Below are 13,240 nucleotides of genomic sequence, written 5' to 3' on the forward strand. Positions count from 1 at the left end.
ATATACGTCCGTTGATGTGACATATTAATGGATTAAATACTATTATAGTCACAATCATGCCATGGTATGAAAGCTATAAACTGCATGAGCTATCATGTTTCAAGTTGTATGTCAAAATTATAAACAAAATAATTTTTATAAAAAATTTAGACATAATTTCAAGGGATTTGTTCACTTCATTCTATTTCTGGTACCATTCTCAATTGTATAAAAATTTTATAGAGCAAAATTATGCAAAACAAAATTTTTTGTATGTAAAGGTGTACATATACCTTAACCCAACTACTGTCTTAAGTTCTCTTCTGTCCAGATGCAGGGAGACTTCGTGAGAGCCTGATTGGGGCATTTAACAAGAGTTCTGACAAGAGATTGGCCGGTTATTTTGAACATCTTCTCTTTTAGTTCATAGTTTTACTGCAGTTTTGCATTTGATTTGTTAATGCTGCAGATCGAATCAGGTTCAATGTAAGAGCTTCTTCCTCCTTCCTTGGCCAGCTTGTCTACTTTTTCATTCCCTTTTAACCAGACAGCCTGGCACCCATCGCAGCTCCATTGAGTTGTTTTGTGACAGTTCCTTCGGGTTTGAAGGCATTTCCGTATCATTTTAGGCTTAAGTTTGATGGAAGCAAGTGCTTTAAAGGCAGCTTGATTGTCTGGAAGGATGAGAATAACTGTAACAAAGTCTCTGGTGAGTCATTCATATTCATATTCATTTACTGCATCCAACTGATCACATACTGCGTGATATGGGACATGTCACAAGTAACACATACTGGTAATTACTAAGGTACAATATAATTAAAATACAACATACAAAATTTCAACATTAATTATAAATAATTTCAACATTAACAAATAACAACCACAAACACAGATGTAACACTTTACAGGACAAATCACATTTCATTTAGCAGTGTGGAGTCAATTTCGATCAACGCATCCTTCATGAGAAGATATCCTTTCCCGAAGTCAGGATCTGGAAAAGAGAAAGTAAAATGTTTGAAGTAAGGCGTTCTTTTTCTATTCAGTTATGGCAATTTTCAATAATTATGTCTCAATCTGTGAATTTAATTAATCAGCCAGTCTTTGAAAGAGGGACACATAGGCAAACAGAGAAACAGACTGACTGACTGAAGTTAACACTTTAAATCCAGTGGCAGCTCTAGTACAAGTGGCACTGAAATCGCCAAGAACCCAGCAGTAATACTATTATGGTCACAGGGAAGAATTCGACTTCCGACATTTCTAGTAAACATGGGGAAGCTGTAGGGAGTAAGTGCAACATAGCATTCCTGTCCACACCTCGTTTGGCCGTGAAACCAGGTGGCCCGGGTTCGATTCCCGGTTGGGGCAAGTTACCTGGTTGAGGTTTTTTCCGGGGTTTTCCCTCAACACAATATGAGCAAATGCTGAGTAACTTTCGGTGCTGGACCCCGGACTCATTTCACTGGCATTATCACCTTCATCTCATTCAGACGCTAAATAACCTAAGATGTTGATAAAGCGTCGTAAAATAACCGACTAAAATAAAAAAATAAAAAAAAAATAGCATTCCTGCCTTACCCCGATAGCAGACAATCAGCTGGTGGGCAGGGGAGCAGACAGGCAGAGTTTTGTGACCTATAGTGATAAGCATGGAAATATATGCAGATCTCAATCAAATATGTTTAATATTATGATAGACACAGGGGCGACTTCGCAGTTTTTGTTTGGGAGAGGGAGACAAATTTTTTAGGGAAGACTTTATAGCAGTGGCGATTTCTCTTAAGGAGCACAGGAGCAGTGCACCACCTCTTCAAATAACACATATCAATGAGCTGCAGTAGACTATGTGAGCGACATAATTCTTTATTATAATACGGTACTGTGTAAAAATAACGCTGCACGTGTACTGTTCTTGTTGACGCCTGGGACTTACGTTTACCGCTCAACACTTGCGGCACACTGTGCCATTCGAGCATGCGCAGTAGTGCTGTTTCACTGGCAGGCTTTGGAGCATGGTAGGGAGGCAGTACAGTGTGCGTAGGAGGGGTTAGGAGCACTTTCAGATGTGTTCTCAAGCTCTTTCCATCATAAATGTTACAATGAATAGTGTGCAAAATTTTTTAAATGTGTAATTTTCTATAAGACCTTTACACGAAAAGATCAAAATAAAGAAGATGGGTAGACCTACACGTGAATTAAAATATAAGTGACGAAGAACAGTAATAGAGAAGTGACAAGAAAATTCAACATTCGGACTTACGAAAAATGCAATATGTGGCTGCAATATAAAAAACGCTGTCTTTTGTTTTCCTTGCCTATTGTTCGACAGTGAACATTTATTGGCAAAAATAAGTATGTTTTGTGAATTTTATTTATTTTTCTGTTTGAATTTAGGACTGTGAGTAGTAACTAAATAATTTTAATTATCGTTCTGCAGATATGATTGACTTGAAGCACATGAATGAAAGAGTTAAAAAACACGATTCTTCAGCTGCACACATCAACAATAATGTTAAATTAGCAGTGCTGAGTCAAACAAACATACAGACACAATTGGATTCAATTGGATTGTTGCACTTCACAATGATAAAGTTACCAAGAACAGATATGTGCGTGCGGTTTTGTGGAGCTTTTAGTTGGCTTTAAGAGGTCACGAAGACGGAAACTCATCTTTAAACGCTAGTATTTTCTTGGGCTCATCAATTTCAGTTCTTAATTAGAAGCACTCTTAAGCAACATTTGGAAAGAGGAACAGTGTTTAAGAGCACATAAAACACTATACAGAACGAAATCCTTCAAGCCATTTTGATGTATGCCATGATGAGATTTCAAAGAAATAACGAAAGCTGCTGACTTTTTGGCAGTTAAGGCTGATGAGACGACATATGTATCGAATGCTTGTGAACGTGTGAACTGTGTTATAAAACGCAATATAGCGAAAAAAAATATTATTTGCGGTATGCTGCAATAGAAATTGAACACTTTACTTTGCTATTACTGGACCACATAGGAAACTGACTAACTGCAATTTCTTGACTAACAAAATTATGTAAATCTATACCTACATAACATATGTTAATAGTTATGTAGTAGTTAGTACCTATAATAATAATAATAATAATAATAATAATAATAATAATAATAATATGATAATCATAATCATAATAAATATTTGTGCACCACCAGGATTATTTATCACCACACGCCACTGCTTTATAGTGTATATCATTTAATATACTTCCTCCTTATTTCCTCTGAAATGAACTGTTTTTCATACAGTAAACTGAAATAATAGGTATGGAAGTGAATCCCGAAAAGACAAAGTATATGATTATGTCTCGTGACGAGAATATTGAACGGTATGAAATGGAAATATAAAAATTGGAAATTTATCTTTTGAAGAGGTGGAGAAGTTCAAATATCTTGGAGCAACAGTAACAAATATAAATGATACTCGGGAGGAAATTAAACACAGAATAAATATGGGAAATGCCTGTTATTATTCAGTTGAGAAGCTTTTATCATCTAGTCTGCTGTCAAAAAATCTTAAAGTTAGAATTTATAAAACAGTTATATTACCGGTTGTTCTTTATGGTTGTGAAACTTGGACTCTCACTTTGAGAGAGGAGCATAGGTTAACGGTGTTTGAGAATAAGGTGCTTAGGAAAATATTTGGGGCTAAGAGGGATGAAGTTACAGGAGAATGGAGAAAGTTACACAACACAGAACTGCACGCATTGTATTCTTCACCTGACATAATTAGGAACATTAAAACCAGACGTTTGGGATGGGCAGGGCATGTAGCACGTATGGGCGAATCCAGAAATGCATATAGAGTGTTAGTTGGGAGGCCGGAGGAAAAAAGACCTTTAGAGAGGCCAAGACGTAGATGGGAAGATAATATTAAAATGAATTTGAGGGAGGTGGGATATGATGATAGAGAATGGATTAATCTTGCTCAGGATAGGGTCCAATGGCGGGCTTATGTGAGGGCGGCAATGAACCTCCGGGTTCCTTAAAAGCCAGTAAGTAAGTAAACTGAAATAAACTTGACCATAAAAACAGAAGACTTTGTTACACTAGGCTTTGGACAATAAAGAACATCACTTCGAAACTAGTCAGCCAGGTGATTTCCTCGTATTAAAACAGTGAGGAAGGTATAAAGTGAATCAGTGATTATATAAGTGCTAAAAGTGTATATAGAACAATGAAGAAAAAATACCCAGAAGGTTTTAATATGAATGCCATTGTTACTAAGAGACATGAAATTTGTTCTTTGCGGTTGGCTATGCAGTTAAATTGAATCGTTGAGTTGGAAAAGGGGTCATGTCCTGAAAAGTAAATTGTTCAGGAGAGACAAAAAACTGTTTTACTACACAAAGGGTTTAAGCATGGTGTCGTGGAGTTGCTACAAAGCAATGGGTTCCAGGGTGAAACAATATACACCATTACAAGTTAATTTAGACATTGAGTGTGGTCAGTAATCCAGTTTAAACGTACTTGAGATGACCCCCTTTTCGAACCTGATGACACTGATGAGGCCACTAGCCATCTGTTTGCAGGGGAATGATCATTTTATGCAAGGTTATATGTTTCGTACATTAGATATCAATGAAAGAGTGTTTTGTGCATACACATTTATTCACAATATACCCAAAATACAGTCACAAATGCAGACAATGGTAGGTATATTTCAGCCATCTTTATCTTCTCCATCCTTTGCTGGCCACTGGCAGATAGTGTCATAAAAGGTTTGTGCTCGTCAGGTATGTATTGCAGAATTTTCTTTACATCATCTAGTTTCTTCCTGTTTCTTGGAACAGATTCACTATATGCTTGTTAATCTGGAATATCTACGTTACAGCCTCCTTTGAGCAGTGAAAACTGTACTGTAGAGAGGTCATCAATGGATGTCCTGGCTTCAATGATTCCTGGACAATCGCAACGGAAAGTGAAGTGGCTGTACATATATATCTGAAACTGCACTTTTGTTTTGCTACCATAAAAGCACACTGAGGTAACATTCCTTTTGTAGTGGTTTGGCCACCACGACTTGAAGTTCAGAATATCTTCTGTTTCCAGGTTTATGACGCTGAAGTTTTTCTTCTGACGCGATGAATGTATCAAAGTTTCATACTCCTTTGGAGTATATATCCTGTCCTCTCCTTTTATTTTCCTTTTTGCGACGCTAAAGTCGCGAACACATGCATTGAATGAGTGACCATGCACAGGAAAGCAATAATGTATCTCTGGAATAAGGTGCATCATTGTTAGCAAGAATCTAAGAACGGTAAGATTCTTGTTTTGGCCAGGGCAATTATCAGCAAACAAATACAACTGCTTCACATCAGAAGTTAGGTTTTCCATGATGCAGTGCAACAAACAAGTACATACTTTATTTGGTCCTCTTTTAGCAAGACCCTCATGGTAGGAATAAATGTAGGCCTATGCTTCGCCCAATTTCAAATTATGAATACAAAATTCGTACACCCACAGCTGCCGATAGTAGAAAATCTCTTGGACAGGAATGTGTGGTAGCGGAAGATTTGACATATAATCAGAGACAAAGCCTGCCACATCGTCTCTTTCTTTGCACAATTGCTGAACTTCCTGCATTTTGTGGTAGAATTTCTTTGCTCTACGATTATGAATACTCAGTTCACCAGCAGCAACCCTTTTCACTGCATCACATAATGCAGGAATCAGCAATTTTGTCTTCATTTCTTCACAGTAACTACAAACATCAACTTGTGGTTGCCCAAACCCGATGTTGAAATTTTCATGCATGTAACTCACAAAGAAGTCATATTTCACCCCACTCTGAGGATTTTTCGTGATAAACATGTTGTGCAGAATTTTCATGTTCAAATTGCTTGAAAAATAGTACTTCTTTGTGTCACTCTAATGCACTTCATGTACAGGAATCGACTTTATGAAGGCATGGATTGAGAGGAAAATGTCTCGTGGTATGACATTATGTCGGGAATTGGCACTTCTACCTTGTTGATCTTTCGGCAATTTATCTTGAACCAGCAGCTTTTGCAAACGCTCCACTCATTCATTGAAACACCATATAAGTTTATGTGTGCTGTTTTACATACTTTCACTGTTTCACCACTCACCTTCACATAATATTCATACAAATATGTCTTGGGTTTTGGGGTAGATTCCGTTGTTTTATTCCAGCTTCTGTGTCTTTCAACAGCGTGATATTGAATGAGGCACTGTAAATACGAGTCTTGATCATTTTTGTTGTCACATTCTTTGATTCTGCTAATTATCTGCTTTTTTTGTTCACTGGAAAATGCATCAAAGCATCTCATTTGACACCTGCAAGTAAAACATGACATATACGAAAACATAATCTCTAATGGATAAGTGGTACGTATGATAACTAATAAAGTAAACAATCCGCTAGTGTTACGCGTCAATAGCATAAACAAGTACTTATGAACAGTCAGACCCAGTCTTGCGAGGTGGGATATGTTTCCCCCTAGATATTGTGAAAGGTTGTCCTTTAACTTGTGCCATTTTCTTCTTGTACGGTGAATAGTTTGTCACATCGCGACGTCGACGTTTTCGCCTTAACACATTTCCACTACTGCTGGATGTATCATTGTCACTACTCATTGTTATCGACTAATAAACTCTGCACCAGAGAAGTTTCACTCACTGAACTTAACACAACAGACGCCAGAAACAGTTTAAAACAAAATGGAAGTTCTGGCTATAGGCCTACACAATTCTGTGACACGTGCGACACGTAGTATCTTACCATGGAATACTTCGAAAAAGGGTCATCTCCGGACATGACCCCTTCTCCAACTCAATACCAATCTAATGCACACTTCTGTGGATGGGACATGACCCCTTGTTATACCAAATGATGCGTACAGACATAGCAGTCAGGTATCGCCAATAAACGCCATTTTCAAAAATGATGGACTTGACCCCTTTTCCAACTCACCGATTCAATTATAAAAATTAGTCTACCTAAAATTACCGATTTCATTTGCACCAATTCTATTGCAGACAGAGCCTAAATATACGCTTTTCCATGGGTGATGCCCTATATCGAAATTTTAATTTTTGAAATTTGGGAATTAATGCAGAAACATTACCTGTAAAAGCCAATCCCAAGTGTAATTTACCATGCTTTATTGTACTTGTACATGTCTTTTTTAAGGGTTTGCAGTAGTAGCTCAGACATGCTGTCTCCAAAATCCTTAAACAGGTCGTTCATTATTAAGAAAGCAGGAAACTGTAAACCTAGTGATGACACTCCCTAACTGGACACACACCCTGACATCTGTAAGCAGTAAAGTAAGAATACCATAAATTCTTAAAGACAGGGATTAGGTTACACATACGGCCAAATAATAGTAAAAAAAGAAAGATATTGTCTACAATGTACTTGAGTCTGATTCCTCCAGGCAACAGCAGAAATAAGAAACAAAAAACGTGTCAATGTACAACAGTCTGCCTAAAGTCGAAACTAGTCACCCACCTAGTTTTTCATATGGACACAAGAAAATCGTTATTCCATACTTAACAATATGGGTATTCTTAAGTGATACAGCGAGTTCAAATTGTGTAGTCAAGATGTAGGGGAGACTGTTGTACCGTTAGCATAGTGTACCTTTGAACATTTTTTGTTTTTTTATTTTTTGCTACTATCTAGAGGACTCAAACTGAAGTATATTGTAGGGAAAGCCGCTAAGTAGCTATGGTCGTAGTTTTGGTTTGATTTATTGCAATGTGAGTTCTGTGAACGAAATAATCTTTTTTAGTACCAAAAGTAAATATTTCGTTCATTGATATATGTTATCTAACATAAAACCAGACTGAATTTGTTACCATCCATTAAGTACAGTGTGTTCCCTATCATCTCGTGAGTAATAACATATTATAATTTTCATGATGTATTCGAATCTCTAGTTTTGGGAGTCATATTTGTTTAAACGTGCACCCTCTTGTACCTTTGAACACAGAACATCTTGTACCATGGAACATGTTCCAAGGTACACAATACTATTGATTTTGTCTTTCTTTTATTTTAAGATCATGTCACGAAATAAGTCTGGAGTTAAGAGGTCCCAAATTGATCCAGATGCCTTGAAGAAAGCTGTTGAAGCAATTCTTGTTCCTCCAGGAAATAAAATCTAAATCACAGAAGCCTGCTATGGTTTATGATTGCAAATACATTTTAAATATGATTGTCAGTTCTTACAACTATATTTACACCTATATTACATGTGTTCTAACTTACAAGAGGGTATGTTCTAAGGTACATGAACCTGTTGTACCTTTGAACATATTACATTTTATTTTTTCTATCCTTAATAGATGTGTAGAATAGGAAAATATATACACGAAGATGTAAAGGAATTTTCAATAATTATTTAAAGTATTTTTTTATTTAAAAAATGCAATTTCCCAAAATAAAAAAAAATAAAATGTGAAAAGTGTTTAAAGGTACAAAAGTCTCCCCTATACATTAAAGTCTGGTTAAGTGACAATTGCCCTACCATGACCCCCTTCAAATGCCACCTGGTTTTCTGCTGGCCAGTAACTTCCCACGTAAAAACCAGCAAGTTCTAAGCTTCACAGTTAATACACAAATAGGAAGGCAGACAAAAGAAATGCTGTAAAGAGGAGCTTTAAGTAATTTAAGTCGAAACAGACCAGAAGGCGTAAACTGTGGAAAATGCAATATTTACAAATCATTGTTACGAAGGTGACACATAATTTCTCATTATGCTTTTTACAACAATTCAGCCCAATATTCATGTTCATGCTGTCTTCATTTCCTTGAACTATTCTTAAAAGACATACACTATTACTCATAGAGATAAATTAAATAATTTAAGTAATGTAACATGCATACAAAATAGCATGATGCTGAGTAACGTGCACAGGATTTCTAAAAGTTGGGAGATTTTCATGGAGGGGGGCATTATTTTTATAAAGTACTTTCTGATTAACTACTGTATTCATTACGATATAGAGTAAAACAATACAAATCACCTTGGGTGATGCAGTCAGTATAGAGCTGGCCTTCCATGCGCGAGGGTGCCCAGGTCGATGATATTTATGTGTGCTCAAATGCGACAGGCTCATGTCAATAGATTTACTGGCACGTAAAAGAACTCCTGTGGGACAAAATTCCTGCACACCAGCGATGCTGATATAACCTCAGCAGTTGCTAGTGTCGTTAAATGAAACATAATTTTTAAAAATTAAATACAAAGTAGAGCTAGGAGGAAGTGAAAGGGGACAAAATAAATGTAACTTGTATATATTACACATTACACACTTTCTTACCCACTGATTTCTTCTTAATGTGGAGATTGAACCCGCAACTCTCTTGTATAGGAGGTGACATTCATATTTTGAATTAGTTACGGACGCACCTGCACTTTCTGCCCAGTTCCTTTTCCGATATCCTCGTATGTATTCTGGAATTGTTTCTTTGCTGCTAGTAGGAATTTTGTCACTAGCTTACGGCATCTATTATGACGTCACAATCCATACTGCTTCAAGGTTACCAATTCACGGGCCTAGGCAGTTTCTTCTCAGCCAGTGATCCAAACATTTCCTATCCCCCCTTCCTGATCAGTTTGAGCATCATTCTTTCTTCATCCACTTTTTCCAACACAACTTTGTTTCTTATTATTTTGATGCATCGAAGTACGTATGATATTTACGTGCAGGAATTCTGCATTACCATGTGATGAAGGATGGGTGGGGCGAAGAAAAATTTTCTCTGGCACTGGGACTCAAACTCGGATTTTTAGCTCTACGTGCTGACGCTTCATCCATTAAGCCCAGTGCCAGAGAGAATTTTTCTCCACTCCACCCATCCTTCATCATATGGTAATGCAGAATTCTTGCATCGAAATATCATATGTACTTCAGTACATCACAATAATATGATATGCGCTCATTCCGTCGGATCCCGGCCACTTAGTCACTCGTAATGAGTGCATCTCTGCACATCTGCACATAATGTGTTGGACATTGTGCCACTGTCACACATCTGTAACACAGTGCATGAGAGTTGGCCACTAAATGGAAACTAAGAGGTGGAACTTAAACTGAAAGAATTCAATCCGGCATCAGAACTGGAATCCGGTGTGGCTTAGTGGATAAAGCGTAAGCATGTAGAGCTGAAAACCCAGGTTCCAGTCCTGGTGCCAAAGACAATTTTTCTCCACTCCACCTACCCTTAATCATTCGTTTTTTATTCTGTCTGTCCACTTCACATGCTCTATTCTTCTCTATATCAACATTTCAAATATTTCTATTCACTTCTCTTCACTTCGTCATAATGTCCGTGTTTCTGCCCCATACAATACCACACTCCATCAAAGTACTTCACTAGTCTCTTCCTTTGGTAAATACATTATTTATTAAAATTAATTTTCAGGCATAGTAACCTTTCTACATGGTGATTCAAAACAACACCTACAACGCTTAGTATGTTTTGCGCATAACGGAAAACTGATTAATTTTTCAAGAAGGAACCCCTGTCTGGAAATGCATAGTGTGGGCGCTGAGAGGCGTCGAAATTTGAGAATGGTTTGGATATGATGCTGGGTGTGCGTTTCATATTTCGTCAAGGAACTCGACAAGAGCATCACATCATGCAGTGAATTACAAAAGGGGTTCAACATTTTCACCTTCTACTTGACTACGGTGGTGCAGGAATTCACGCACATGATCAAATAAGTGTATATCAGTCGCTGCATGGATTCGTGTGATAAGGTCCTCCTCTCATGTTACAGGAGTAGCATACACCATACTCTTCATGGTATCCAACAGAAAATAGTCAAGAGGTGTAAGATCTGGTGATTGTGGTGGCCATGGAAAAGGCCCCCTCGACCAATCCATCGATTTGAATAGGTGGTGTCCAGGTGACGCTGCACATTTACATCAAAGTGAGCTGGAGCTTAATGCTGTCAACAACGTTACTGCACTGGTACACAACACAAACTACCCATTAGGATGTATGGAGGAATGTAGTGCATTAGCAGTAAAGTTATTAGATGCAGTTCGTCCATGCACCTTACACTGATGGCTAATGCGTAACTATTATAACATGAAAAACAATCCGAAGAAACTTTGACGCCCCACAATGCCCAAAACATGCATTTATGGATATGGAAATGAAAAATGATCCGTTTGCCATCACACACAATACTCTAAGCGTTGTCGGTGTTATTTTGAATTACCCTGTTTATAGGTACATTTACGTCAAAAAATCCAAATATGGTTTATAATGTATAAATATAAAATTATAGTTCAAATGGATCCTATGAATGAATGAAAAATTAAATTATGGTTTCTTTAACGACGCTCGCAACTGCGTCAGCGTCGCCGGTGTGCCAGAATTTTGTCTCGCAGGAGTTCTTTTACATTCCAGTAAATCTACTGACATGAGCCTATCGCATTTAAGCTATCGCATTTAAGCACACTTAAATGCCATCGACCTAGGCGGGATCGAACCCGCAACCTCGAGCACAGAAGGCCAGTGCTATACCAACTGCGCTATCCAGGCCGAATGAATGAATGAAATAGGAGAAACACTTGAAATGTTCGTATGCGAAAACACTGGAAGGAAGTGTCTGTGTGGGCCCCAAGCCTGTTAGCCACTCATCTCATTCCGACGTTCCATTTGAAGAAACATTAGAGACTTGAAAAGGAAAAGCCGAATATGGACGTAACCTATTATACCAGCCACATGAGACGGTATCGACGTAACGTCACGATAATAATCGCGTCCTTGCAAGGGCCCTTGAGAATCATTTTGAACTTTATGTGAGCTCCTAGCCTGAAGGCAATTTGTCTCACTTCGTTCTCACTGCTCCAAATAAGGAAATTAAGAAAACTCTGAAGCGAGGAATTCGAAAAGACCGACAACCAATAGAACATTAAGTGATTGGACAGTTCAGTCAGCAGGGCATGAGTACCTCCAAAAACATAGACAGCTACTACCGTTGCATCCCAACCAAGTCATCGAACTGAGGGAGAAGCGCAGTATCGCCAAGGCCAAGTCCCCGATGCCTGCCGGTATTTTAGAGCACCCCTAACACCTAGATTCCGTTGCCAGTGGAAGATAAGTAAACGACAAAATTTGGAAATCCGAAACGTATATTGGTAGGTGATATGTCCGTGGCCCATTTCTTCAAGAGCTCATCCAATATATTCCCAATCAATAAATCAATCAAATAGGGGTGGAGGGAAAAAGGAATGATTTTCAATGGCAGGCAGGTTTATTTATCTATGCTCCCATGTCAAAAAATGCGCTAATTTTGTCAAGAACCAAGCTTTGAAGCCATTTCCCTTGATTGACTGTCAGTATGTTAGATTCCATATGCATACGTAATCAACGTATAGACAAAGAATATTTTAATATTTTATGCTCGACCATGCCGAAATATAGTAATTATACACCTGGTAGCAGTCCTTTAATGCATCTCATTAAAGTACACCTATTCATTAAAGTTCAGGTTTTCGATTATTCTCGGATATGCAATCGAAAGACAACGAGGGAAACGTCACGGAGGCTGGAAATCCAATAATGTCGCAGGGTGTTCTGTTACTATAATAATTGGCGTTAATTGTAAATAATATTCAAATAAATTCAATTTTTCATCTCGTTTTTCAATTCTAAATCAATTTCCAGGTTATATCAAAATTAGTTCATGTTATTCTCGAGATTATATCAAGGTCAATGACATTATTGTTCCTCGGAAAAAATCAATACTTTCGCGTCTGCGCACATCTCACAATTTACGAGCTATGCACAAGGTCACTTCCGCTCTTCAGTCAGATGCGAATAAAATGAATACTTCTGAATAATTTCAAGTTAGAAATATGGTCGAGTATAAAAAGTCGTATGAAACTTGCCTATAATAGTAATTAAGACCCTCGTATGAAAATTATGAAACTCGCTTGCGCTCGTTTCATAAACAAACATACACGCGTCTTAATTACTATCATTATAGGCTCGTTGCATAATGTCTTTAAATGTTCCCATGTTCCCAAGGGTGTAGGTCAGGTGATCGGGAGGTGGCGTTGTTGGCATTCGTGAATCGTGGACCATTTCGGCCGCCGATACAGCCAGGTCTCATTCGAGGACGAATAGCTTGATAAGCCCCAGCAGCGGCTCGAAACCCCAAGCCCGCTCCATATCACCGTACTGCGCCCAAGACTTCACTCCAGCCTAATTTTACTATTGCATATGGTAGAT

General features: G+C 37.9%; 1 long non-coding RNA gene across 1 annotated transcript in view; it reads right to left on the minus strand.

The window, feature by feature from the left end:
• Positions 1-449: 449 nt before the first annotated feature.
• The window catches only part of LOC138707353 (uncharacterized), a 48,035-nt gene continuing 35,244 nt past the window's right edge, over positions 450-13,240 (minus strand). Inside the window, exons 2-3 of the long non-coding RNA XR_011334192.1 lie at positions 7,107-7,294; positions 450-976 (exon numbers count right to left, since the gene is read on the minus strand). This is a non-coding gene — a long non-coding RNA (uncharacterized lncRNA). The remainder of the gene's footprint in view (positions 977-7,106; positions 7,295-13,240) is intronic.

Source organism: Periplaneta americana, chromosome 10, assembly GCF_040183065.1.
Source record: "Periplaneta americana isolate PAMFEO1 chromosome 10, P.americana_PAMFEO1_priV1, whole genome shotgun sequence".
In the NCBI taxonomy this organism is placed as follows: domain Eukaryota; kingdom Metazoa; phylum Arthropoda; class Insecta; order Blattodea; family Blattidae; genus Periplaneta; species Periplaneta americana.